This window comes from Lacerta agilis, chromosome 17, assembly GCF_009819535.1.
Source record: "Lacerta agilis isolate rLacAgi1 chromosome 17, rLacAgi1.pri, whole genome shotgun sequence".
Classification (NCBI taxonomy): domain Eukaryota; kingdom Metazoa; phylum Chordata; class Lepidosauria; order Squamata; family Lacertidae; genus Lacerta; species Lacerta agilis.
In genome coordinates this window covers 12,288,490-12,315,539 of record NC_046328.1, presented here as the reverse complement: position 1 = coordinate 12,315,539, position 27,050 = coordinate 12,288,490, and the positions used below count along the sequence as shown (strand labels likewise).

The 27,050-nt window shown below is 43.5% G+C and overlaps 1 pseudogene; it reads left to right on the top strand.

Moving 5' to 3' along the window:
• The first annotated feature begins 290 nt into the window (after nucleotides 1–290).
• Nucleotides 291–23,784, top strand: LOC117061690 (annotated as a pseudogene).
• The last annotated feature ends 3,266 nt before the right edge of the window (nucleotides 23,785–27,050 follow it).

Below are 27,050 nucleotides of genomic sequence, written 5' to 3'. Positions count from 1 at the left end.
CATTTTTGTAAAGGGGGAAAAAAAACAAAACGAAACCCGTGTCGTGGTTTGGAAAGAAACGAGTCAGTCAGTCCCCACACCGGTGTGTGTGTGTTGTGCCCACCCCCACCATCTTAAAAACCAACAGAGAGACATCTCAAGCCGAGCTGCGGGGCAGAGAAAGGGGAAGGGAAGAGAAAAGTTGGAGGGGGGGAGCGTTTCTATGGCAACGGAGACGCCCGGAGGGATGCAGGGTACTTGGAGCATCTCCGCCTCTCCCTCCGCGCCTGGGAAGAGGAGGAGGAGGAGGAGGAGGAGGAGGGCCCGAGGGTGACCCGGCAGTGGAAGCCTCGGCAATGGCCGCCGCCACCGCCGCCTTCTGAGGCCGCCCCGCCGGGTGAGCAGGGCCGCCCGCCTCGCCTGTGTGGGGAGAAGGAGCGGATAGATGTGGGGTGGGGGACATTTTGAAGGGGGGTGCCAGCGGGGCGCTTCTCCTCCCCCCTCTTGCCCCGCATTCCGCTTCCACGCTGGGCCGCCTTTTAGCGTGAGCGAAGTAGGGTCTGCTGAGGGAGGGGGAGAGGCAGGGGAAACGACGTGATGATGATGATGATGATTTTATTTTGAAAAACCCAAGCAAAACCCCAAATTCGTTTGGCGTCGCCGTGGAAGCTGCTGATTTCTTTTATTTGGAAACTGCGCCTTTTCAATTCCTGGTAACAACTTGAAGAGAGAGGAGAGGAGGCCTTGCAGGCAAGGTGGTGCAGCGACTTCCTTCCTCGGTGCAGGGGAGGAGGGTATCGTGTGTATCTGATTTTGAGTACACGCGCAAGCGCGACTGTCTTCGCAAAGGCCTCGTTTACGTGTTGGCTTGGAAGGAAGCGCGGTGGGATTCGGCGGGCGTTTTTTGACGGCTTGTGTACCATTGCAAAATAAAACATGAAATGTCTTATACAGGGAGGCAAAATAACCGGGTTAATATATTGGATTTTGGGGGGGGGGGGTGTCAACGGTGCATTTTGACTTATTGTTAGCAATTGTTATTAATTGCCTTGGGAGGTTTATTATTATTATTATTATTATTATTTAAAGGCAAGGTATACAGGAACTGAAATTTAAAACATTAAGGCCACAGTCCTGTGCACAAGCATTGGAGAGCCACCCTTCCACGGAAATCAGTAGATTACTGGAATTATTAACAGCAGATTGCTTGTGAGTTCTACAGATATTATTAACAAAATAGGATTACCTAATTTGGACCTTTGGAGATAGGGAGGTTTAGAAATTAGAATAAATATGGGTGTTAGTCTGAATTCTTACTTGCCCGGTGAATATATTCTAGGACAGATAATGACGTTTTTCAATGTGCATACATAAAATGCTCCTAATAGAGTCTGCAGAGCTGTTAAAACATACCTGAAACATGGGCTTGAGGAGAAATGTGATGTCTTTAGCATCAAAGTATGAATGGTTCTAGGGGTCTCAGTACTTTTGGCTGGGCATGTATCCACTTTGAGATTGAGAGTCGATTGCATGGTCTGCTGCTGAATTTTGACAATTCCTGAAATCATTTCAGAGTTGCAAAACGAAGTCTTCTCCTGCCTACCGGTATTTTGCTGTTTTCCTCACATACCCAGTCTTAATAAATTTATAGAACAACTAACTCTAAACTAAGTTGCAGTAGACTGAACTCAGCTTTAATATGCATGTTTTTACAGGCATTTAAAAAGCCAGTATCATCTTTCCTATATTTTATTCAAACTGGAGAGTTAGCAAAATGTTTGCTCAACCAATAATCTTTGCTATTTTCCTTTTCAAGGGGTTAGTGTTACTTCTCCTTATTTTTGAGTATGACAACTCCATAGAATTCCCTCTGCATAAAGTGGAATTAACCTTTTTTACATTTTTACATTTATGTGCAATGTACTATACCTATTTAAATTCCACGTGGCTTGCTTCTTGGTAGACATGTATAGGGTTGAACTGTTACTCTCATAATTTAGCTGGAAGAGACCTTTAAAAAATCACTGTACTACACACTGGGATTTGTGAAGATGTGAATACTGGGTGATGTACATTTCCCCTCTCAATTTTTTTGTTTCACAAGTACACTGAAAAGCAACTGTACATCACCCAGCGTGGAAGCGGAATGCGGGGCAAGAGGGGGGAGGAGAAGCGCCCCCTGGCACCCCCCTTCAAAATGTCCCCCACCCCACTGGGTGATGTACATAGTTGCTTTGCAGTGTACTTGTGAAACAAAAAAATAGAGAGGGGAAATACTGATTCTCCAGGTCACCATTCCAAATAAGTGATAAATAGGATGTGTTTTCTCTCTTTAGGTTGACAAGACAGAATTTCCTTGAGATTTGATTACCCTTTTCACTACTGGCAGAAGATGAAGACGGTTCTTATGGTAGCAGAGAAGCCTTCTCTGGCTCAGTCCATAGCCAAAATCCTTTCAAGAGGTTAGGAGGGATCTACATTCGTTTTCTTTTAAAACTCTTGCTTGTTGTTTTGAAGTATTTTTGTAGTAGCATTTAAATCAGTTTGGTCTCGAATCCCATTCACACAACTTGGGAGTAAATCCCCATTGAATTCATAATAGCTAAAGCAGGTTCAAAAGTGATATTCCTCTGAAAATCAGAAAGAAGGAAAGTCAAGCAGGGCTGTAGACTTTATGTCCTGCTTGTGAGCTTCCTGCTTAGAAACAAGATGCAGTAATCCCTCATTTTATTTGAGAGTTCAGTTCCGAGGGTTATGCACATACACAAAAATTGTGTATAGGTCTCTGCCTTGCTTGGGACTTGACCTGCACACTTTCAATCAGCCCACCTTCAGCTGTGTATGATTGAAATTGCACGTCAAATACTTGCAAAATGGGAGGTTATTGTATTGGATCAGGGCCTGGGCAAATGTTGCTGGACTACAACTCCCATCATCCCTAAGCATTGGCCATTCTGATGGGAATTGGAGTACTACAACATCTGGAGAGCCTCACATTCCCCACTACTGACCTAAGGAAGTAAGAAAACTTGTAGTGTAGTGTTGTCCTCCCATTCCTATTGAAGGTTTCCCAAACTTGGGTCTCCAGCTGATTTTGGACCACAACTCCCATCATCCCTAACTAGCAGGGCCATTGGTCAGGGATGATGGGAACTGTAGTCCAAATACAGCTGAAGACCCAAGTTTGGGAACTCCTGGCCTAGATAATCCACCAGGGCCTCCAAGGCAGTTTCTGTTCTGAAGTGTGACAGGAATTGATCCTGGAGATCAGCTTTCTCCAGGAATACTTGGATTTGGGTTGCCACCCATGGATCACCCTATTAAAATGGAAAATGAAATACTGGATGACCGTCTAATTTACTACATCCATATATGTCCTGCCTCCTATAGTGATTACGCTAAGTGGTCCAAATACAACTGTAATTTATTTTTCCTGAAAGTAATTTATTTTTCCTAAATGATGCTTGCCTTCCTTTATTCCCAGGACAAGATTAATCTCTGTCCCAAAAAAAAAGTGACATGAGACATTCTTAATATCTACTGTTACCATTAACTTATCTTCTTCTTGTAGGAAATATGTCCTCCCGCAAAGGGCTGAATGGGGCATGTTCAGTGCATGAATACACTGGATCATTCATAGGACAAAGTGCCCGTTTCAAGATGACATCTGTCTGTGGCCATGTGATGACACTGGATTTTATAGGTATAGCATCACCTGTTGACTACTTCACACTTTTATTTGGTTCTGTTGTTATTTGAGGCCAAAAAAAGTGGGCAAGGAATTTCTGCAGAGCTGACTGAAACGTTTAGGAAGCTGAACCCTGATACTTTCTGAAACAAGCCAGCATCCAACTGGCGTTTAGGGTGCGCATCCAGATCCGAAGTTCGGCTTGCTAAAAACTTTCAGCAGTTTCTCAAGGATCAATTAATTACTAAAGCAGTATAAATCATAGTTTGCCTCCAGACCAGAATTAAAAACCACAGTTGGAACAAGGTTCTTTCTTATTTTATTTTTTTAAAAAACCACCCTTGTTTGGAGGCAAATAAGGATGGCAGTAACCAATGTTTGGCCAGTTCAGATGTCACAACACACTATAGTTAGTGTTAACCAGGGAGTGGTAGAGGGAATTGAGGATATGCAAGGGAAAGAAGGAGTGGGCGAGATGGAGGCACAACCCCAGCAATCAGACCGTGGTTTTGCCTTGATGTTTCCATTGGGGCATTGTGAGAATCAACCCTCAGATTGCAAGGCAATAGTAGAAAATGTTACCTTAGCTATCACCTTTTATATACCTGCTTCAGAGAATATAACTGGTTGCCAGAGTGATCTTTTGTACTTGTCAGATAAAAAATACACATACCTCTGAATGTACTTCTTAACTACATAAGCATCATCCTCTAAGACCATTGATTCTTTTGAGGGCCACTTTCCCTTGGGAGTAAGCAGTTGGGGGCCACGTGTCAATGGTGCCTGGAGCCATTCCCATATTTTTCCTCTTTCCTTCTCCCTGTCCAGAGGAGGGAGGGATAAAGTTGTGCTCGCCAGAGGTCCAAACCAATCTCTCGCAGAAAATTCTGGAAATAGCCTACTCCTGCTCTAAGGCAGATAGCCACAAAAGGCTTTGAAGATAATGAGACCTGTATTTCATTCTGTTGCCTTTCTCAGGAAAGTACAACAACTGGGATAAAGTGGACCCAGCTGAACTTTTCAGTAAAGCCCCTACAGAAAAGAAAGAAGCGAATCCCAAACTGAACATGGTGAAATTCTTACAGGTATTTGCTGTTCTGAGGGTTTAAAAACACACACACACACACACACACAAACCCAAAACAAACATTTGTCTCAACCATGCACATTTATTTATCCAGTTGTATGATACCCTGCAACACACCTGCCTTCTTTACATTAACTGGAGCATATGTATTTTAGGTGGAAGGGAGAGGTTGTGACTGTATTGTTCTGTGGTTGGACTGTGACAAGGAAGGTGAAAACATCTGCTTTGAGGTAGGATTCCTGTGACCAATTTATATTCATTATTTAACTGCAACATTTTAGTTGGTATCTATGGATTTAAACAGTTTCTTTATAGCTTGTAGAAAATTTTAGGTCTTCTAATCATAGCTGTCAACTTTTCCCTTTTTTAAAAGGGAAATTCCCTTATTCTGAATAGGATTCCTCGCAAGAAAAAGGAAAAGTTGTTAGCTATGCTTCTAATCCAGAAAACTGGCAGGAAACCTGTCTGTTGTGAATTCATATAAATATTTTTATATTTTACTGATGATGGCACGCACCAATGTCTCCGCACTGATAGTAAACCATGAAGTATGGTTTATTATGGCATACAAATTGGTCCATTGTACTCCTTAAATCAGTATTATCATCTCCCTACTGTAGATGGGGAGGCTAAGACTGTGTTGGCAAAAAGGGAATTCATGAAATTGGATCCAGGGATTTTCTGATTTGTAGTTGGGTTTCTTAGATAATATACTGCATTAGCTCATAGAGAAGCGTTTTTCCCATCCAGAAATCTGCTAAAGCCCATGTTGAAACAGGTCAATGTGACAGGGTGTGGTGTGAATTCTGCCAAACTTCCCTCTAGACTTGAAAGTGTAGAAATGGGGGACTAAGATACTCGCATTTCTTGTTACAGCCTTTCCTCCCTATATTCCCAAAGACCTTTCTCATGCTACAGCAACATTTTGAAGAATGGAGCCACAATCCACAAAGTGGATTGGTTTTCTGTGATAAAACACCTAAATTTCTGGATGCACCTCTCAGGAACCTCTATTGCGCAAGCTTCATTGAAATCAATGAAACATTCACACTCATGGTCTTGAACAACTCCCATTTGTTTCCAAGGTGCTTGCAATGTTCCTAAGGTGTACCTGTTGTCTTCATAGGCACTTGAGAGTGGATGTGTCTAATTTACAGCGCTTTTACTTTAATTAATAAGCACATGCTCTGGTTTCATCTCATAGGTCCTGGATGCTACCGTTCCTGTGATGAATAAACCTCGTGGCAGTGAAAGGACTGTATACAGAGCCAAGTTCAGTTCTATTACGGACACAGACATTTGCAATGCCATGAACAACTTAGGGGAGCCTAACCACAACGAGGCTTTGTCAGTAGATGCCCGCCAGGAGCTGGATCTGAGAATTGGCTGTGCATTTACAAGGTATCCACACAGCATCCGGAGTGCCACAGTTTCCTCATGCCTGATGTACAAGGAAGATTATTTCACACTAAGTTACTCAAAAAGAATTGCACAATACCATTTATTGACTTAGTTCACACTTAACACTAAGCCAAACCATGACATAAGGCAGACATGTGAATGTGTGGGTTCCTGGAGAAGGGATCACAGCTGTGTGGTCCTCCCCCAGTCCTCTTGCCATCACCCTACCTGGGGCTAAGCCATGGTTTGATTCAGCATGTTGTCTGAACTCAGGCTCATAGTCTGGAGTAAGGCATACCACAAACTCTGGTTTGGAGAGCATGCTAAACCAAACCATAGCTTAGTCCTTCATAGTATAGTAGGGCTGGAGGAGGAATGCAGTGACCATTCTTTCCCCTGGGAGCTTGTATGTTCATGCTAATCCATGGTTTGGCTTAGCATTATGTGTGAACTAGGTCATTCATTGTGCAGATGGTGGCCACTAAAAAAAAGAAGAAGCAGTTTTAAAACAACACATTTTAAAATTATAAAATGTAAGAATCACCTCCAGTAAATTTTGCATGTGGCATTTACGTACACGATAACTGAAACGCATTTTAGATGGTCACGATCTAACAATATATTCTGGAAACATATGTTAGATATATGTAGATTGTTGGCATTAAATGGGTTTAATTTTCAGCGTTGAAAACTAATAGCTTCTTCTTTTATCTTTCTTATAGGTTTCAGACAAAATACTTCCAGGGTAAATACGGCAATTTAGACAGCTCACTAATCTCCTTTGGACCCTGTCAAACGCCAACTCTAGGGTTTTGTGTGGAGCGACATGATAAAATCCAGTCTTTCAAGCCTGAGAATTACTGGGTGTTGCAAGCCAAGGTTCGTGATATAGAGATTCCTGTCTCCCTGAATATCTAATTGTGTGGTAATAACTGAATATGAATTTGCTTCTGTACACGCTATTAATATTAATTGCAAAAAAGAAAAGCTTAGCCCAGGTTTCAGAATTGTGTTAAAAATTCACAGTATCGAGTTGTATCCAGTGGTAGCTTCTATTATCACAAGGCAGGGCCACCCATTTTAACCAATTGCAGCCTTCTATGCTATCTCTGATCAAGAGGGTCACCCAACCTTGAGGGACTGGTGACAGCCAGGTGTTCCACCCTACAGAAGAATTCCACTAGCACAAATCCATGATTTGATACAAGCCTTTAAAGTGAACCATCTTTCATGGAATATGTTTAAGGTTAGATATAAGATACTCAACTAAAGTAGCTGTAAGGAACCTTTGGCCATCCAGAGGTTTCTGAACAACAACCCCCATCATCCCTGGCCATTGGCCATGCTTGCTGTGGCTGATGGGAGCTATAGTTAGGCTACATCTGGAGGGCCAAAGGTTCTGCACACCTGAAGTAAAGGGTGTTACAGTGCAGCCACCGTAGAAGTGGAAAAGCACAGGAAGGCTGAGGCAGTACAGAGTACCTACCCATGGACTGGGACTCTTTTAACAGGCTATTTGACTTAGGTCTTGAAGCAGTCAAATGCTGGAGGCTGAGATGGAAACTAAATGCAAACAGTTTCATCTCCTTCTTGCCTCAGTTGCAGTAGCAATCAAGTTTCTTATGTCTCCTCAATTCTTCCTATTTTGCAGAAAATTGGAATTTTGAAGTATAACAAGGAAATCTCTATGTACTGTAACGGAGATGGTTGAAAATGGGTTTGTGACTTAAAAGAAATGAAGGACCAAATTCATTGGTTTCAAAGGGGCTGTATCATGAACCACGAACAAATTATAGGCCGCCATGGCAGGAAAGCAGTGTACAAATCTAGTGAATGAATTAAATTGAAAACTGGATCTTTGTCTTGGTGGTGTGCCTTCACAAACTGGCTTTGTGTGCTGTTAGTCCTGGAGTTTGGCATGTCACATTGTCACAGCATGCTGCTAAGGGCAGCATCTTAGAAAAAGCCACCTCACTGGTTCAGTTTGGCTTGTGTCTGTTAAAGAATAGAAAATTCTTTCTAGTAGCACCTTAGAGACCAACTCAGTTGGTCTCTAAGGTGCTACTAGAAAGAATTTTCGATTTTGTTTTGACTATGGCAGACCAACACGGCTACCCACCTGTAACTGTTAAAGAATAGGTTACTGCTGGAGAAGAACAGAAGATACTTTAGCTTTTCTGTTTATATTCTTCCTGACAGGTTAGCCATGAAAAAGACTGCTGTCTGACACTCGAGTGGGACAGAGTGAGGGTGTTTGACAGGGAAATTGCTCAGATGTTCCTAAACATAACAAAGGTTGCGAAAGAAGCGAAGGTAAGGCTGTGAGAACGTTGTACACGGGCTGAATTCTGGTTTCAGAACTCCTGTTGTTTAAGTGTTAAAAGTTCAAATAATGCCTTGCATCTTCTCTCCTGGTGTATCAGGATCTCCAACCTCTGGAGGCCAGAGACCTCCTTTCACAGAATAGAAAGGAGGGAGGGTGTCCCATCCTGGCATTCAATGAAATGTGGGCATGTTTAAGAGGGTGTGTTAAATGTAGGAGAGGAATTGATCAGGAAGAGCAAACAGTCTTCTGTGCATTGTGGATTTTGATGGGGACATTTACTGAGACCTTTCACACGCACCATAACTCTGCAGGCACCACTTTGGCAACTCCTGGCAATCTGTTTTCAGTTACTGTATGGTACCTAAGGTGTTGGAACTAAAAGTAGTGTATAGTCGTACCTCGGCTCCCGAACGCCTTGGGAATCGAACGTTTCGGCTCCCGAATGATCAAAAACTAGAAGTGAGTGTTCTGGTTTTCTAACGTTCTTTCGGAATCTGAACGTCTGACGCGGCTTGCGATTGGCTGCAGAAACTTCCTGCAGCTAATCAGAAGCCATGCTTTGGAAGTCGAGCAGACTTCTGGAATGGATTCTGTTTGACTTCCGAGGTACAACTGTACAATAGAAACATGTTGCTAGCTTCCTCATCTCCATACTAAATTGGTGAAAGAGAAATTTAGCTCACATTTCTTTACCAATTTACCTGAACCTAAGCCCAATTGTACCTAATGAGACTTACTTTCAAGTAGGACTGTGTTATTGGTTGGCTTTCCCTTCTGCTTCCTCATCATATCTCACCAAGGGACTTATTTCTGTGTTGTAGATCGAGTCTGTGAGTAAGAAGGAGAAGGCTAAGCAGAGACCGCTGGCTCTGAATACTGTAGAGATGTTAAGAGTTGCCAGTTCTGCATTGGGTAAGTATGTGGCCCAGTGGTATCAATCTTGTCTAGCTCACAGCACAGAGACTTGAGCCATTGCTGCAGTGCTTTGCCTGCAGAAGATCCAAGGTTCAATCACTCACAGCACCTGATGCCTGATGCTAAACGGAGACTTTGGAGAGTGAGTTCCGGTCGGAACAGACAGCACTTGGCCAACTGGACAAGTAATCTCTACTTGCTCTCTACATTCCAAATTGTAGAAAAGATTAAATCTGGAAAAAAGTATTGAGACTCTAAACATTTGGTTATTTTATTTCTAGGAATGGGACCACAGCATGCCATGCAAATAGCTGAACGACTTTATACACAAGGCTATATCAGTTATCCTCGAACAGAAACTACCCACTATCCAGAGAACTTTGATCTGAAGGGCTCTTTGAGGCAGCAGGCTAATAATCCTTACTGGGCTGAAAACAGTAAGTTTTATTATTTTTTTTAATAGGTCTGCTATTTATTTGAAAAAAAGCAATGTGAAGAAAACGGCACCTTTTGCAAACTCCTACGCAAACAATGAGAAATATAAAGGGCATGATCCGGCCACAGTTGAAGCTCTCCTAAGTACCATTGCTTTCAGTGAGTTTTTTTAAAGCACTTGCTTAAATGTTTCCCAGTGAAATCAGTGGAAGATCACCAAACCTTAGACCGATTGTGGTCATGAAGAAAAATCTGCATTCATAACTTACACATGCTTTCTTTTGGTTCCCCCCCCAGGTAAAAGCATTACTGTCAGAAGGTATTAACAAACCAAGGAAAGGTCATGATGCTGGTGATCATCCCCCAATAACACCAATGAGAACTGCCACAGAAGCAGAACTAGGTGACTGATTATTCAGAAGTCTAAACTCCTAAAGGCTGGTTACCATTTTTTGCACCTTGTAGAAATTACTAGACCTACAAGCAGTTATTTACCCGGGGGGGAGGGGGAGGGCATGGCCTCGTAATGCAGTAAAGTTGACTTGGAAGTATTTTTCTTAGCAGCTATGATAACTTCATAAGGCTTAAATTTTCTCTCAAATACTTTTTTATAGTATGTTTATGTCAGGGAACTGCCACCTGGCCCGCTGAGGGGAACGGAGGGTCCGTTAGCATACAGAGAGCCCCGACACCAATTGAGCAGCAGCACCTCTTCCAGTGGGGAAAGCTGCCACACCTCCAATGGGGAGGAGAGGGAAGGAACCAGCCTGGCAGGGAGAGGGCTCAGGGATGCCACTGAGAGCCCCAGTGCCTCTTCTAGCCAGGAGCCACAAGCTGGGAGTTTGGCGGAAAGAGGGCTTGGGGATGTTGCTGAGACTCTGCGCTCACCTCGCCCGGCTGGTCAGAAGGGAGGCACACCATTTCCGTCGCCCCAGTTGCGCAGAGGGGTGAAACGCAAGGAGGGTAGAAGGAGACTTGGGCTGCCGAATTTATTACGCTGGGGGAGAAGCCGGAAGGGGCCACTCTCAGATTCTGCCAGCGACTGAGACAGACATGCATTTTGTAGCTCTGCACTGTAAATAGTTTGCACAATAAAACTGCAAAAGACTGGGCTCCTGCTCCGTTACTCGTGAGGCACCATCACGCGAACCTTACAGTTTATGAGTGTGAATGATGCCAATTAAGTTAAGTTAGTCTCAATTATTTGGGCTACACATTGATATTCCAATCCTAACTAATGATTTTAACTGTTTACAACGGTTTTTAAGATAAGTTATAAATTTCCCCCATTCCTTATTAAAATGTTGGTCTTCCTGATTTCGGATTCTTCCAGTCATTTTGGCCATTTCGGCAGAATCCATCAACTTGATCTGCCATTCTTCTCTGGTGGGGACTTTATTTAAATGACCGTAGAAATACACCAGTGTGGTGTAGTGGTTAAGAGCAGTAGACTCGTAATCTGGGGAACCGGGTTCGCGTCTCCACTCCTCCACATGCAGCTGCTGGGTGACCTTGGGCTAGTCACACTTCTTTGAAGTCTCTCAGCCCCACTCACCTCACAGAGTGTTTGTTGTGGGGGAGGAAGGGAAAGGAGAATGTTAGCCGCTTTGAGACTCCTTCGGGTAGTGAAAAGCGGGATATCAAATCCAAACTCTTCTTCTTCTCCTTTTTCTAGAACTTAAGCAGTCATCGTTGGTCTCACTTGTATTCCTTCCTGCTAAAGCAACCTAGCTTTGTATGTGGAAGATTCCAAGTTCAATCCCTGCCATGTCCAGATTTGGCTGAGAATGACTCCTCTCTAAAACCCTTGAGAGCTCCTTCTGTCAGTCAGCGTTGACACCGCTGAGTACATGAATCCTTAGCCTGACTCAATATAAGACAACCCTCAACTGAGAAGCTATAAAAATGAAAGATTGGTGTTGAGAGTGGGCCTTCCCTAGTGAAAGGGGGGAATTAAGTGGCAATCCTAACCCCAGTGATTTGGGAGTATGCCCCACTGAGTTCTTTAGGATTTACGTCTGAGTAGACATTGTTGGGATTGTGCTGTTAAGCTTATTTTGCTGCAGAATCGTAATGGATATAGAGGCATAAGGATTTAAAGAAATGTACATGAATAAGTTAGTATCTCCCCCCCCCCTTAGAATTTGCCTTTCCTCCTGTTCTTCTAAAGTGGTATGCAAACTGGAGTAAAAAAAATCTGTATTTCTATAGGTGGTGATGGATGGAGATTATATGAATACATTACTAGGCATTTCATAGCCACTGTCAGTGCTGACTGCAAATACCTCCAAACCACCATCGCTTGCAGCATCGGTCCTGAACGTTTTACCTGTATAGGAAAGACTGTTATTTCACCAGGTAAGGAAGGAGCAAAGAAATGTGCGTGTCTCATTCTTCATTTATTTCTCAATTCAGTCATTTTTTATTTATTTATTTGCAACAGGCTATTTTATTTTATTCATTTAATAAGATTTCCCCCAGAAATGGTAAATCTGGATTAACTGGGTGGGGATACAGGTTGGCGTTTTGTTTTTGTTTTTTTTACTTTATTTACAACATAGTCCACAACAACTCATACATACAAACAAACCCACCACCATTGACAATTTAATTATCAAAATTAAACTTCTATCCCCTTACTTAAAGAAAACATAACATAAAAATAAAAGACTTCCTTTATCCTGTAAATGGCCTCCTTATTTACTTCTTGTATACTGTTTCTTTTATAAGTGATTATTACAATTTTTCCTAGTTATGACTTTAAAAAAAAACTGCAAACTGTAGAAATTAATCGAAACAAGTCCAGGTGTATATTTTGGGGGACTGTTTGGTAAAATATTATCTGCATTTCCTCCATTCTTTTTGAAATTCTTGTCTAGGTTGTCCCCTAATTGTCTCTTGTTAATCTGGCCAGTTCAGTATAATCTAATAATTTATCCTGCCATTCCTTTTTTGTTGGCACAAATTCTTTTTTTCCAATTTCTGGCAATTAAGGTCCTCGCTGCACCTGTGGCATAAAGGAATATTTTCCGATCCTCTTTTGCTATACCTGTGTTCAGTCATATTTTAAATCCTTCTGTGCATTTGTGTTTATTGCTCACACAAAGTGGTACAGAAAGTATGTAAGACCAAATCTCACACTAGCCTCCCTATAGGGTTGTTGAGAACCATTGGTTTTACCTTTATAAGTTACATCACCTCTGTGTGTAAATTTATATATCACTTAGTATTTCTGCTGCATGGGTTATTGTTGTGTAGAGGTCTGTGCTAACGAGCAAGACTTGTCTTCAATCTGTATCTCAAAATGCTCCCATTGGTACCATTTGCTGAAATCTAACTGCACCAGGGCCCAATATTTGCAGACACTTACCTTTGTCTCCCTGAGAACTGCTTTTACAGCTCTCAAACAATGCCAGCATCTGTCTTAGATGGAAGATACAGGAAAGTGCCAAGGCATTTTAAGATTCTGTATTTGTGGGGTGGGTGAAGTAGAAGATCTTCCCCATTACATATTCCATTGTCAGCTCTATCAAAACCCCAGAAAGAGATTTTTGGAACAGATGTTGACACCGCTACAGGGACAGAACCCTGAAGTGAATATATGTTGGCTATTATCTGACTGCGACCCTCTTGTCACATATAAAACAGTCTTATTTGCAAAAGCCACTAAAAGTCTTCGTGCTAGTCACATAAAAGACAATGCTGTAGATTGTGCAGGGGACTCATTAATTTGATTTATTGTAAATGGTTGCTTATTTCTGGATCTTTTTAAATAGGTTTTATTGGATTTGCTGGTTTTGTAACGGGATTTGTAATGGCTTTTAGTCCAATACAATAAATGATTGATTGATTGAGTTTCTGTGCCTCTGGAAAATGAAGTCAGTAAGACTTTGGTATACAAGATTTTTTTTAAAAAAACACACCAACGTCAACAAACACCACTGGAGTCTTTACAGACACCAGGTACCATCTTTGTATACTTGTCCCCCTGTATTAGAAGATAACATTTAATACTTTCTTACCCAAAATTGGGGTTACAGTCTTACCTTGGAAGTCGAACGGAATCCGTTCCGGAAGTCCATTTGACTTCCAAAACGTTCAAAACCCAAATTGCAGCTTATGATTGGCTGCAGGAAGCTCCTGCAGCCAATCAGAAGCCGCAGAAGCCCCGTCGGACATTCGGCTTCCAAAAATAGTTTGCAAACTGTAACAGTCACTTCCAGGTTTGCGATATTTGGGAGCCAAAACGTTTGGGAACTAAGCTGTTAGAAAACCAAGGTACGACTGTATTATCAAAAACATCTCACTGGGATTTCAAAACGTACTTAACTGGGGATCTGTCTGATGTCAGAGCCAGATAGGAACCAACCAGTTAACCTCTAGCCAGCGGCCGGTTGAGATGTGGAATTTTTAGAAAGCAACGGTCCTGATTAATCAGAATTTTAACTTTGCTACAGGTTTCACTGAGATTATGCCCTGGCAGAGCATTCCGCCAGAAGAGAGTCTCCCCAGCTGTGAGAGAGGCACAGTCTTCCCTATCAGTGAAGTTAAACTGCTGGAGAAACAAACCAATCCTCCTGACTATCTGACAGAAGCAGAGCTCATTACTCTGATGGAAAAACATGGCATTGGTAGGAAACAGAAGGGGACAGATCACTTTCTTTCATCTAATAATGAACTGGCGTTTCTTCAAATATTGGCAAAATGCCATTGGTGGTGGCAATGTTGCTGTGTGTTGGAAAGAGTGGGAGGTGCCTGTGTTGGAATATTAATGCAGTCAAACCTCGGAACTCGAACGTAATCCGTTCCGGAAGACCATTCGGCTTCTGAAACGTTCCGAGTTCTGAGGGGCAGCTTCCGATTGGTTGCAAGACCTTCTTGCACTCAAGCAGAAACGTTCCGAGTTCTGAGGCGCAGCTTTCGATTGGTTGCAAGAACTTCTTGCACTCAAGCGGAAACATTCCGAATTCTGAGGCGCAGCTTCCGATTGGTTGCAAGAGCTTCTTGCACTCAAGACTGTTTGGGAACTGAAACGTTTGGCAACGGAGCCGTTCGAGTTCCGAAGTTTGACTGTATCAATTAATACAGTGGTACCTCGAGTTACAAACACTTCAGGTTACAAACTTCGCTAACCTGGAAGAGTTACCTCGAGTTGAGAACTTTGCCCCGGATGAGAACGGAAATCGTGTGCTGGCGGCGCGGCAGCAGCAAGAGACCCCATTAGCGAAAGCACGCCTCTAGTTAAGAACAGTTTCAGGTTAAGAACGGCCCTCCGGAATGAATTAAGTTTGTAATTAGAGGTACCACTGTATACTTCTTCTTTTGTGCTAAAATCCTGAGGTGCATCAGCTGGAGTCAGGTGCAAAATGGTGGTTGAAAGTGGCAGACTTAGGGCGGTAGTCGCCCCACGTTTTCAGACCCACTGAAATGAACTTCATGACAGACATTAAAAACCAATTACAGGTAGGTAGCCGTGTTGGTCTGCCATAGTCAAAACAAAAATAAAAAAAATCCTTCCAGTAGCACCTTAGAGACCAACAAAGTTTGTTCTTGGTATGAGCTTTCGTGTGCATGTGTATCTGAAGAAGTGTGCATGCACACGAAAGCTCATACCAAGAACAAACTTAGTTGGTCTCTAAGGTGCTACTGGAAAGATTTATTAATTTTTTTATTAAAAACCAAACTTACATAAAGCTGTGGGGCATTATCTTGTGGGACTCTTGGGCAGGAGCAAGGGGACCATCGTAGGTCTCACTTAATACATCATTATGCCTCTAATTCTTGCTACCTCTCCTGTCGCTGCCTGCTCCCCAGCTCAGTGTCGAAGCAAAACCAAAGCCACTTGGGCGGCGGGAGGGAGCTGTATATTTACCATTTGTTTTTATTTATGTTTGCCACGTGCAAGTTCCTTTTCACAAAGCTCACAAAATGATGTACAGTAAAATATCAAAGTACGATAAGACTGCTACAGCAATTAAAACACACGTTAAGTGTAGTCAAGATTTGCAAGCTTCCATTGCTCCCCCACCCCCATGATTAATATTTCACAGAGATGAAACTTGGTGCGTTTCCCCGTCGACTAGTGTTTAGAATTCTAAGAGATGTGAAACAAAAGCAAGGGGGGAAATCGTACGGAGATTATGGAGATCAAACCCCATCCAGAATAGTAGAAACCAGATGTTTGTTCCATACACTGGAAGGAACAGATTTCTTAAAAAAAAAAGGGAAAGAATGTGCAGGAGCAAGCAGTTAAAAAGAAAATCGAAACAGTGCCAGTGGTAGCAAGCTTTTGGTGCAGCTGTGCTACAAGTAAGTCCAGAGAATGAGATACAGGAGTGTCAAATGATGAATAAGATGCAACATAGGAGTTGGTCCAGAAAATACAGTCACCATTACCGATAAGTGGGTGGTATGTATTTGGAGCGTAGTACACAGTTGTAAGTGGAGGAATTCCCCTCTCTTATGACTAAAATACTTTATGCCAGGGTGGCATATAACTCCCATCTGCCCTGACTCAAATTCTGCACCCCAACTTTTCCTATCCAGTATCCTTTGGCTGCAACTGAATTAAGACATTGCGTTTCAGTTGCCTCATAGAGGCATTGACGCACACTAACATTACAAAGGGCGGCTGAGCACATTAGTTCCAGTTACAGGTGGGTAGCCGTGTTGGTCTGCCATAGTCTAAACAAAATAGAAAATTCTTTCCAGTAGCACCTTAGAGACCAACTGAGTTTGTTCTTGGTATGAGCTTTCGTGTGCATGCACAAAATATCTGAAGAAGTGTGCATGCACACGAAAGCTCATACCAAGAACAAACTCAGTTGGTCTCTAAGGTGCTACTGGAAAGAATTTTCTATTTTGTTTTGAGCACATTAGCAAATCCTTCGTTTTCCCTTCATATTCCTTTACGGTGTGTTTAAAAAATAAATCTGGCCAAGTATGGGAGATGACTCCAGAAGGAATTAAATTTGGTACTTTTAACCAGGGATTTAGAATGCAGTATGTTAAAACTAATTTGGTATTCAGGAACTAGAAATCTGAATTCAAATCCCAGCATTGTGTTTGCAACCACTTTCATTTCTTAGATTGTCAAGTTTGTGTTGCTGTTTCATAAAAGCTTTTCCTCTTATTTTTGGCCACTACTTTGTTTCTGAACAGCCACTTTTTCTTTTAAGGAGCAGGAGACTTGAACTCATGAGCCAAAAGGAGGGCAAATATTTAGAAAAGTGGTGTGTACAGTATACACAAAGAAGGGGTGAACATGCAGCCTTCCGTTTTGGAACTTGGAAAGTCTGAGGGAGTAGAACAATAGGTAAAAAGTGGATAAAGTGATTGAGGCTGCAATCCATTGCACACTTTACTTCGAAGTTCAGTAGAACTTCAGAGTGGCTGTCTATAGGAATGCACTGTGAGCTACAGATCAAGTCCCCAGTTTGAATGTTGCCTCTGCCATGAACTCGCTAGGTGGTCTTAGGCAAACCTCTCTCTCTGTCTCCTTGCAATATGGGGGTTAATAATATTGAATATTAACCTTTCAGGGTTACAACTTGATAATGCATGTGAGCTACTTTGAACTCTTTTAAAGTGCACTACAAATGCTAATTGGTATCATTATCATCACTGCTATCAGGAACGGATGCCAGCATTCCAGTGCATATCAACAACATCTGCCAGCGCAACTATGTGACTGTAGAGAGCGGCCGCAGACTGAAACCTACAAACCTGGGCATTGTTCTTGTGCACGGCTACTATAAAATAGGTTGGTTTGTGGCTGCTTTTCTGTACAATTTTTCACAACTCTGGAGATCCTAGCTTCCATAGAGCCGAGACAGTTTTAGGGCAGTGCCACCAGTTCTCCCACATGTGGGCACGCAGCCAAGGAGGGCACCTTCTCAAAATCTGCAAAGCTCTTGTCCACCTTTGAGAAAGAGGCATGAGGGCTCTAGGATCCAGAATGCGGCAGCTGGACTGGTGACTGGGAGTGGCTGCTGAGACATATAACACCTGTCCTGAAAGACCTACAATTGACTCCCAGTACGTTTCTGAGCATAATTCAAAGTGTTGGTGCTGACCTTTAAAGCCCTAAACGGCCTCGGCCCAGTATACCTGGAGGAGTGTCTCCACCCCCATCGTTCAGCCCAGACACTGAGGTCCAGCTTCAAGGTCCTTCTGGTGGTTCCTTCGCTGCAAGAAGCGAAGTTACAGGGAACCAGGCAGAGGGCCTTCTCTGTGGTGGCCCCTGCCCTGTGGAACGCCCTGCCATCAGATGTCAAGGAAATAAACAACTATCTGACTTTTAGAAGACATCTGAAGGCTGCCCTGTTTAGGGAAGTTTTTAATGTTTGATATTTTATCGTGTTTTTAATATTCTTTTGGGAGCCATCCAGAGTGACTGGGACGGCCCGGCAAGATGGGCGGGGTATAAGTAATACAGTGGTACCTCGCAAGACGAATGCCTCGCGTAACGAAAACTCGCTAGACGAAAGGGTTTTTTGATTTTTTAGGTGACTCGCAAGGCGAATTTTTCTATGGCCGTGACTCGCAAAACGAAAACATTCGTCTTGCATTCATCTTGCGCGGTACCAATGTAAGAAGAAGCGTGGCGGCGGGAACCTGAAACAGAGCGGCTCCTCCTCCATGTCTTCACTGCAGCTCTCGGAGGGAGACTGCCCTCCTTTTTCCGGAGTATAGGGCTCCGGCTGCAGGTCCGTCCTCCTCTTCTCGCTTTCTGATCACAGTTTCTTGCCGGTGCCTCCGCTACGCAAGAGGGGCGAGGCGGGCACAGAGCCGCGGTTTGAGCAGCGCTGCAAGGTTTGTGGCAGCGCTGCGAGGAGAGCGGTGGCGGCTGAAGCGGGAGAAGCAGGGCACAGCTCCGCCGCCCTTCCCTCCCTCCCTCCAGCTCCCCCTTCCTGGTCAGGACACGGTGGCCTCTTTCCCGCCGCGCCACCTAAGGGGAAAAGCAGGGCGAAGCTGGGAGTCGCTGCTGCTGCTGCCAGCGACAGGCAGCAGCCCCGACTTTTTATGCCCATAGGAATGCATTAATTAATTTCAATGCATTACTATGGGAAACCGTGCTTCGCAAGATGAAATTTTCACAAAACGAAACGACTCGCGGAACGAATTAATTTCGTCTTGCGAGGTACCACTCTACATTATTAATATTAGTAGTAGTAGTAGTAGTAGTAGTAGTACTATTATTGTAGGACCCTCATGCCTCCTTCGCAAAGCCGGACACTTCTTACCTGACTTTGGGAAGGCAGGGAGAGGGCTGGAGAGGGCGTCAAATTTTAGCCTCACACAGGGTGCCATATCACCAAGGTCTTCCCCTGCATAGGGACAAGAGTCTAGCCAAAGGAGAAGTTTATTTTTAAAATGTCGTTTAAAAAACCTCTCTACATAATCACATTGCTGGGGGATATAGTCCATCAGATGGAAACATGTCTGAACATGGATACAAATGTTAGCAAATACTTTTAGACATTAGGTGCAGTCCACTGACATCTCCTGCACAAGAAACGTGAAATAAACGAGAATTGCCCCCAGGGAACAGTATGCGTTTGCACAGATTCTGTTTATTTGAATTGGGCTCATAGCAGGGAAGATCCTGGCAGATTGACCTCTCTGTACACCCAACTTGAATATTTGTTCTGCCTCTGGTTTTCCTCTTAGATGCAGAGCTCGTTCTCCCCACAATTCGCAGTGCTGTAGAGAAACAACTCAATCTTATCGCCCAAGGTAAAGCAAATTATCAGCAGGTCCTAGAGCACACCCTGGATATCTTCAAAAGGAAGTTTCACTACTTTGTTGATTCAATTGCCGGTAAGGGTTTTTCCACTCTCGAATCTCTCTAGCCTTGTGTGTTGAAATCAGGAAGCAAACAAAGCATGCAGTTGACATTTCTGTGACTTGTTTTCTTTTTCTTTTTTTGGCAGGCATGGATGAATTGATGGAAGTGTCCTTCTCACCACTTGCTGCCACAGGCAAGCCCCTTTCCCGCTGTGGAAAATGCCACCGTTTTATGAAGTATATTCAGGTAATGTAAAATTTAAGTTTATTCAAGATTCACCGTTGGGGAGGGCAGTGTTTGTATGTATGTTGTTAAATTTAATGTATGTATGTTGGGATGCGGGTGGTGCTATGGTCTAAACCACTGAGCCTAGGGCTTGCTGATTGGAAGGTCAGCGGTTCGAATCCCTGCGACAGGGTGAGCTCCTGTTGCTCGGTCCCAGCTCCTGCCAACCTAGCAGTTCGAAAGCACGTCAAAGTTCAGTAGATAAATAGGTACCGCTCCGGCGGGAAGGTAAACAGCGTTTCTGTGTGCTGCTCTGGTTTCCATGTTCCGTTGCGCCAGAAGCGGCTTAGTCATGCCAGCCACATGACCTGGAAAAACCCAGAGTCGTTTGCAACTGGACAACTGTCACGGGTCCTTTACCTTTAGCCTACCTTTTTGTTAAATTTAAACTATTTATACCATTTATAAATGCTCAGTATGGTTTGCAGCATGAACAATCAAGTTAAAAAGGCACGAATTAAAGCAGTTAAACAAAGATTCAACTTCTAAAGGATCAGCAGAATTAACTTCATATTGGAAGGCTAAATCCTCTTGGAAAAGGAAAAAGCCTAAGGCTCACCAGGATATAACCTTGGTCTCCGTAGGCAGGGAATTTGGCAACACAAAGAAAGTTCACTCCCCATCCCACAAGCCACGCCTCAGCTACCAGTAGAACAGAGAAAAGGGTATCTCTGGTATCTCTTAATACCAGACTGGTCCATATGGAAGGAGGTGGTCCTTTAGTCAATCAGATTTTGGCTGTGATGCACAATAACTTCATCCCTAAATTGAGACCAGGTTGTGTTTCAATACATGATAGCTACATCCTTTATGGACTTTTTCCAGGTAATGCATTGTTCCACAATTCTCTGAAGGACTGACCACAACTCTGAATGTTTCATTTTCTTTTTAAATACAGTGGTAGCTTGGGTTACAAACACCTCAGGTTACAAACACTTCGGGTTACAGACTCTGCTAACCCGGAAGTAGTACCTCGGGTTAAGAACTTGACCTCAGGATGAGAACAGAAATCGTGCGCCGGTGGCATGTTGGCAGCAGGAGGCCCCATTAGCTAAAGTGGTACCTCAGGTTAAGAACGGTTTCAGGTTAAGAACGGACCTCCGGAACGAATTAAGTTCTTAACCCGAGGTACCACTGTAGAAATATCTGGCCACTGAAGGAAGAAACGCATCCGGCCATATACTTATTTAAAAGCACTCATTTGGGTATTCTGCTTTTATTAACGTTGAAGAGTGCTGTTTTTCCTCTTACATTTCATAAGTGGAATGAAATATATAAACTCTTCTTCTTTATAAGCTGAGCACTATTAAGGGTAAGTTAACTTATCCAGAAAGTTAAAACTTCCTGCCTTTAGGTTTCTGAGTGTTACACTGTTTTGAGTCTCTTAAATGATAACCGACACTTTGAATTGTATCTGGAAATGGGCCGGTATCGAGCGAAAGTACTGTAATGATGGTGCCATATGGTCCAAAAGCTGGCTTCTTTCAACACTCTACCCCCTGCATTCTGGAACAGCTGAACTGCCCAGACACTTTTCAAAAACAGTCCCAAGACAAAATACCCGATAACAGGAATTTGTAAGCAGCAGGTGAGACCTGCAAGGTCAGTGACACTCAGTTTAGCTTTACCCCCTTGCCAAATGAAGAGGTCTTTTGAGTAAGGTGACGAGGGGAAAAGCCATCATCTTTCTTAATGTGTTTTTCCTTAATTCTTTGCAGGCGAAGCCAAGCCGTCTGCACTGCTCTCACTGCGACGAGACCTACAGCCTTCCCCAGAATGGTGTCATCAAACTCTACAAAGAGTTGCGGTGCCCACTGGATGACTTTGAACTGGTGCTGTGGTCCTCTGGGTCAAGAGGGAAGAGCTACCCGCTGTGTCCTTACTGTTACAACCATCCCCCTTTCAGGGACATGAAAAAAGGTTAGATTTTCTACAGTGAAAGATACATCGGCTTGGTCCTTTTTGTGACCATTTTAAATAATAGTCTCTCACAGTGTTTTAAGAAGAAAACTGCTGCAGGTGTCATTCTGACAGCTCTGGACAACATACTTGGAAAAACCATATTTGAGTCTAAGGATCACTACTGATAACTAGAATTTCACTAAAGGGAATGTGGCCGCAAGTCACCCCGTGCTTAAAATTGTATCAGAATTGTGTATACATATGTTTACTTGCAAGTCAATCAAGGGCGTATAGATTTCTGACTTGTTTATTGTTTGTTTGTTTGTTTAAGTTGCTTTATCTTGCCCAGGGCAACCCAAAGCAACTTACAACCAAACCTTTATGTATATATGGTTCTGAGAGTACAGTTTCACTTATAGGAATTACCACTTAGGAGCATTCTCATGAGTAAAATCTGTAGGGGTTTTAAAAAGATTTCCACAGTTGGTAAACGAAAGCTTAGATGGACTCTACTATCCATAAAGTGTGAGCTGTTTTCTACTTGCTGGGCAGAAGAAAACACTCTTTCCAGCCTGTAGAAGAATCCTAAATCCAGCCCTGGTTGATCTTCATCTCATACACAGGGCTTTTAGGAATTTATATGGTTATAAGCACATCACAAACCACAGAATATATGCTCTAATGCAGGGGTGGGGAACCTTGGACTAGGGGGCCAAATAGTCCCCTCCCTGCACATCTACCCAGTCCTCAGAATCCAGTCCACACACTCACTCTGGACAACATCTCTCACCACCCGTCCTTTCGAGACACTCCATCCCTACTTTTCTCAAACCTCTGCTGTTGTTTAAAACTCATATCTTCCTCTCGCTGTTACTCTACCACCCAATTTACTCAGACTTCTGCGGCTGTTTAAACATCCACTTTTCCTTTAGCATCTCTCCTTTCTTGCTATACTTGCAGTTCTCCCTCTTCCGTTCTCAGCTGCCTCACGTGAGAGATGAAGAACGCTGAACCCTCAAATATTCCGTAGCACTTTACTCAAACTTCTCCCATTATTTTAAACTGCCACTTTTGGCCTCGTGGCTTCCCTTCTCCTTCCCATGCCATGGCCACTGCAGTTACGCAACCTGCCTTCACTTTGCTCCGTAATCCAGGATTACGATATTGCACCACAAACCCTACTATCGGAACTGCATGACGACATTCTTACGTTTTTATTAGAAAGAGAGAAAGAGAGAAATCCAATTGTACAATGGGAATAAAGATGCAAAGCATGTGTAAGCTTTCAGAGCTTCCTAACCTGCATAATTTGGAATTTGAAAGGTTAGGTTACACAAATTATTGGGAAAGAGTTGTTTTGCAGAACTCTAGATGTGGTTTTCCCCCCTCTCTCATACAGAAGGGGCCAGGATGTGAGCTGCAGAGGTCCCTCATGGTCTTTGTTGCTCCTTTTTCTTCAGGAATGGGCTGTAATGAGTGCACCCACCCCACGTGCCAGCACTCCCTGAACATGCTTGGAATCGGACAGTGCGTGGAGTGGTGAGAACGGGGTCCTGGTGCTTGACCAACCTCTGGTCCCAAGTGGAAGATGGCCTGTAACAAATGCAACGTGGTCGTGCACTTCTTTGAAAACGCCCACAAGGTACGGGTGTCGGCCGAGACCTGCGAGTCGTGTGATGCCGCACTGGTGGACGTGGATTTCAATAAAGCCAGGTCCCCCCTCCCTGGCAATGAGACGCAGCACTCTGGCTGCGTGTTCTGCGACCCCGTCTTCCAAGACCTGGTTGAACTGAAGCATGCAGCGATGAAGCACCCTATGCATCGCGGAGGGCAGGGGAAAAGGCAGGGCCGGGGAAGAGGAAAAGGCAGGAGGCCTGGAGGGAGGCCGAATCCAAAGAAACCCAAAGACAAGATGGCCGCACTGGCTGCTTACTTTGTGTAATGACCTGTTGAACAATAAAACGCCATACAATGTCTGTGTCGCAGTTCACTTTGCCAGCCTCGTAAGCACCATAGAGTGTGTCTTTGTGTTGCACCTATAACAGGGAAGGCTATAATGGTTGGGGAGTTTTCATTTAGGGAGAAAGGAACATGGCAAGAGGTGTATAAAATTTGTGCAGGGTGTTGAGAAAATGGGCAGAGGAGGTCTTATGCCTCGATGCAAAGGTAATCAAATGAAACTGATAGATGGGGGATTTCAAGACTGACGAAAGGAAGAACTTCACACATTGTGCAATGTACAGAACTCGCTGCCACAGAATTTGGTGATGACCAGTAGCTTGGGTGGCTCTAAAAAGGAGGTTAGACAAATTTGTGGAATAGCATGCCAATGGCTGTTAGTCATGATGGGATCTTATCCAGTGGTCTTTGTGGACAGGTGAGTTTTAATGATGCATGGTGGGGGCATCCAATGCAACAGGTTGCACTAGCGCAGGGATGTCCAACCGGTCGACCACGATCGACTTGTCGATCCCTGATAGCTAGCGGTTGATTGCGGGCTCTTTTTCAGTTGTGGGGGAAGAACAACACCCAGTCCCACCCCTCGCCCTGTCCCCCATTTGCGCATGATCGCTAGAACAGAAGATGGAGTTTTCGCTGTGTTGCTGATTTTTTCCTGAGCGATCTTCTGGTGAGCAACTCCCCCCCCCCCTAAAAAATGCTTGACAACTTTGACCTCCCCCCCTCTTGGGAGTTGGACGTCCTTGCACTAGCGGAAACCTGTTGCATAGCAGATGGCCGAGTGGCAAATATACCACTAAGTGGCTTTAACACCCTGATGCTGTGTACAGATTCCAGGTTCAGAAACAGTAGTCCATTTAGAGTACCAGAAACCAGGGAGCACAACAGGGGAAACTATTCCCTCCATGGCCTGCTTGTGAGCTTCAGAGGCAGGAAATGGGATGCAGAACTTGATGGCTTCTTGCTCTGACCCAGTGGAGGTATTTTTAACGTTTGGTTATTCTCACTTTAAATATTTGTTAACTGCTCTTCATTGTATCGGCAGTTCCAGAGGTTGGGTACATGAACAATTTAAAATACAACGCTCAGAGTAAAACACATGCAAATATTCACAACACCCAGCAAAACAACAATGGACAATAGATTCCAGTGTTAATGCCCAGCAAACAAATGGTATTCAGCGGGTGCCAAAAAACTCATCAAGGTTGGAGGGGAGAGACTCACATGCTGGTGCAGCCAACGAGAAGGCCCTCCCTTTGTTGTGGCGTAATGTGCTTCAGATCTAACTACTAGGAGGCGCTTCCCCACAGATCTTAACACTTGGGCAGGTCTGTATGGGAGAAGGCGCTTCTTCACTGCATTCATAAAAGGCCTTTCATTCCCCACTTAGTTTGCAGTCTTGCACCCAGGCTTTCTAAAAAAAAATCCATAAAAGTTCATAGGCTTCGCTTCAGCGGCCTGAGAAACTTTTTTTCTTTTTTTTCATATAATTGCTTTTATTTTCATTTTCTATTGCAGTAAGCCCACGTGCCTGAATCCAAAATCTCATAACGTCAAAACACATTGGGTGCAATGGCGGGTGGGATTGCCATAGTCACTTTCCTGGAACCTCTCCCTTCCCACCCCCTTTTTAATTTCATTTTTTTTGCCTCAACACAAAGCTAAATGTGCACAAGTTAAATGCACAAAATTGTGGGATTACTATCTACAAAAACCAGTAACAACAGGAAAGAGAAGAGATTTTCCCAGAGGTTAAAATCTGTATTATGACCTGTATCTCTTGCCCAGTGTGTCATTGAGGCTTTAACAAATTCGGTTTTTTTTTTGTTTCCCACTTTAATAACACGATTGTACATTTTGGACAATTCCTCTTTGTTTTGTAAAAGTTCTTTTTCAATTGTGAGCTTTGGTCCAGAAAACCTTTTTTTTTCTATTTAATTTAAACATTTCATGTAACTGATGGTATTGTAACCAATCCATAACGTGGCTCCTTACATTTTCCATTACTTCAAGTTTGGGTCCCCCCCCCCCCGTAAAGTACAGCAATTCCCTGTAGGTTGCCCACTGTCTATCCACATTAACTCTCTATTAGGTGCTCTGTAGAGCAGAGAAAAGGCAACCTGTGACCCTGGACTCCCCACTCCATCGATTCCAGAAGCTGAGGACAATAGGAGGTCAGGAGGCTGTAAAATTAGGAATTTTTAAATGTGTTTTATTATTGTAATGGTTTTGGCTGTTTTTTATGGCGGTGTATTCTGCTGCACAAGGAGAAGGGGATGACAGGGACAAGATGGTTGGACAGTGTTCTCGAAGCTACCAACATGAGTCTGACCAAACTGCGGGAGGCAGTGGAAGACAGGAGTGCCTGGCGGGCTCTGGTCCATGGGTCACAAAGAGTCAGACTAAACAACACAACAAATTCTGCTGCTGTATCCCACTCTAGGATCGTATGGTGAGGCGCTGATAGAAATCTTATGAACAAACAAAACATTTCTGCTGTAAATGGCGAGGAGGACAGGTTTACCAAGAATCCACCAGAGGGAGAATTGGTAGTGTTCTGTCTTGTTTTCTTCAGCTATGCCAGTTGTGTCATGTACTAAACAAATCTTATAAATAAAATCCATCTAGATTGCCTTGGTGCAGGGGCCCCCTTAGGAGTGGCCCGCGGGGCCCAAGTTGGCCCAATTGCTCCAATTGCCTTAAGGTCAGCCCTGATGAGACTGTGTAGGGGTTGGACTGACAAGCCCTGCACCTTCTAGGTCCCTGATGTCACCATTCAGAGTACAGACTCAAGGACTTGTTATGGAAATAAAGGGGGGCACTTATTGGAAATCAGTTTTCTCACCTCTTCCCCCGAAACCCTGAGACAATGAGCCCAGCCATCTTTTATTCACAGTCGCATAAGCGCTACACTACAGCATGGCCTGCACCCAATCTTGTTTTTTGTACAATCTTGTTTGTCCTCAGTAACCAAAATTATATTATCAACATATACAAAGTTGTTTTCCTTCATTTGCAAGGAATCATACAAAACAAAGTGGCACTAATAAAGAAACGTTCCAGTGTGGCAGCAGAAAGCAAACTAAAAATGCTTTTGCAGTTGATCAAAACTATCCAGCAATATCAAGTATAGGAAAACTGGTGATATTAACAGTAATACTTCTGGTTGGTTAATTGGTTTGGCACCTTCCAGGCACATGATGTTGATGCTAATTATTTTCCCCAAGAGTTAAATGATAACTAATCAGAGGCAGCTACCGGAGAGCTATGAGATTCAGGTGAG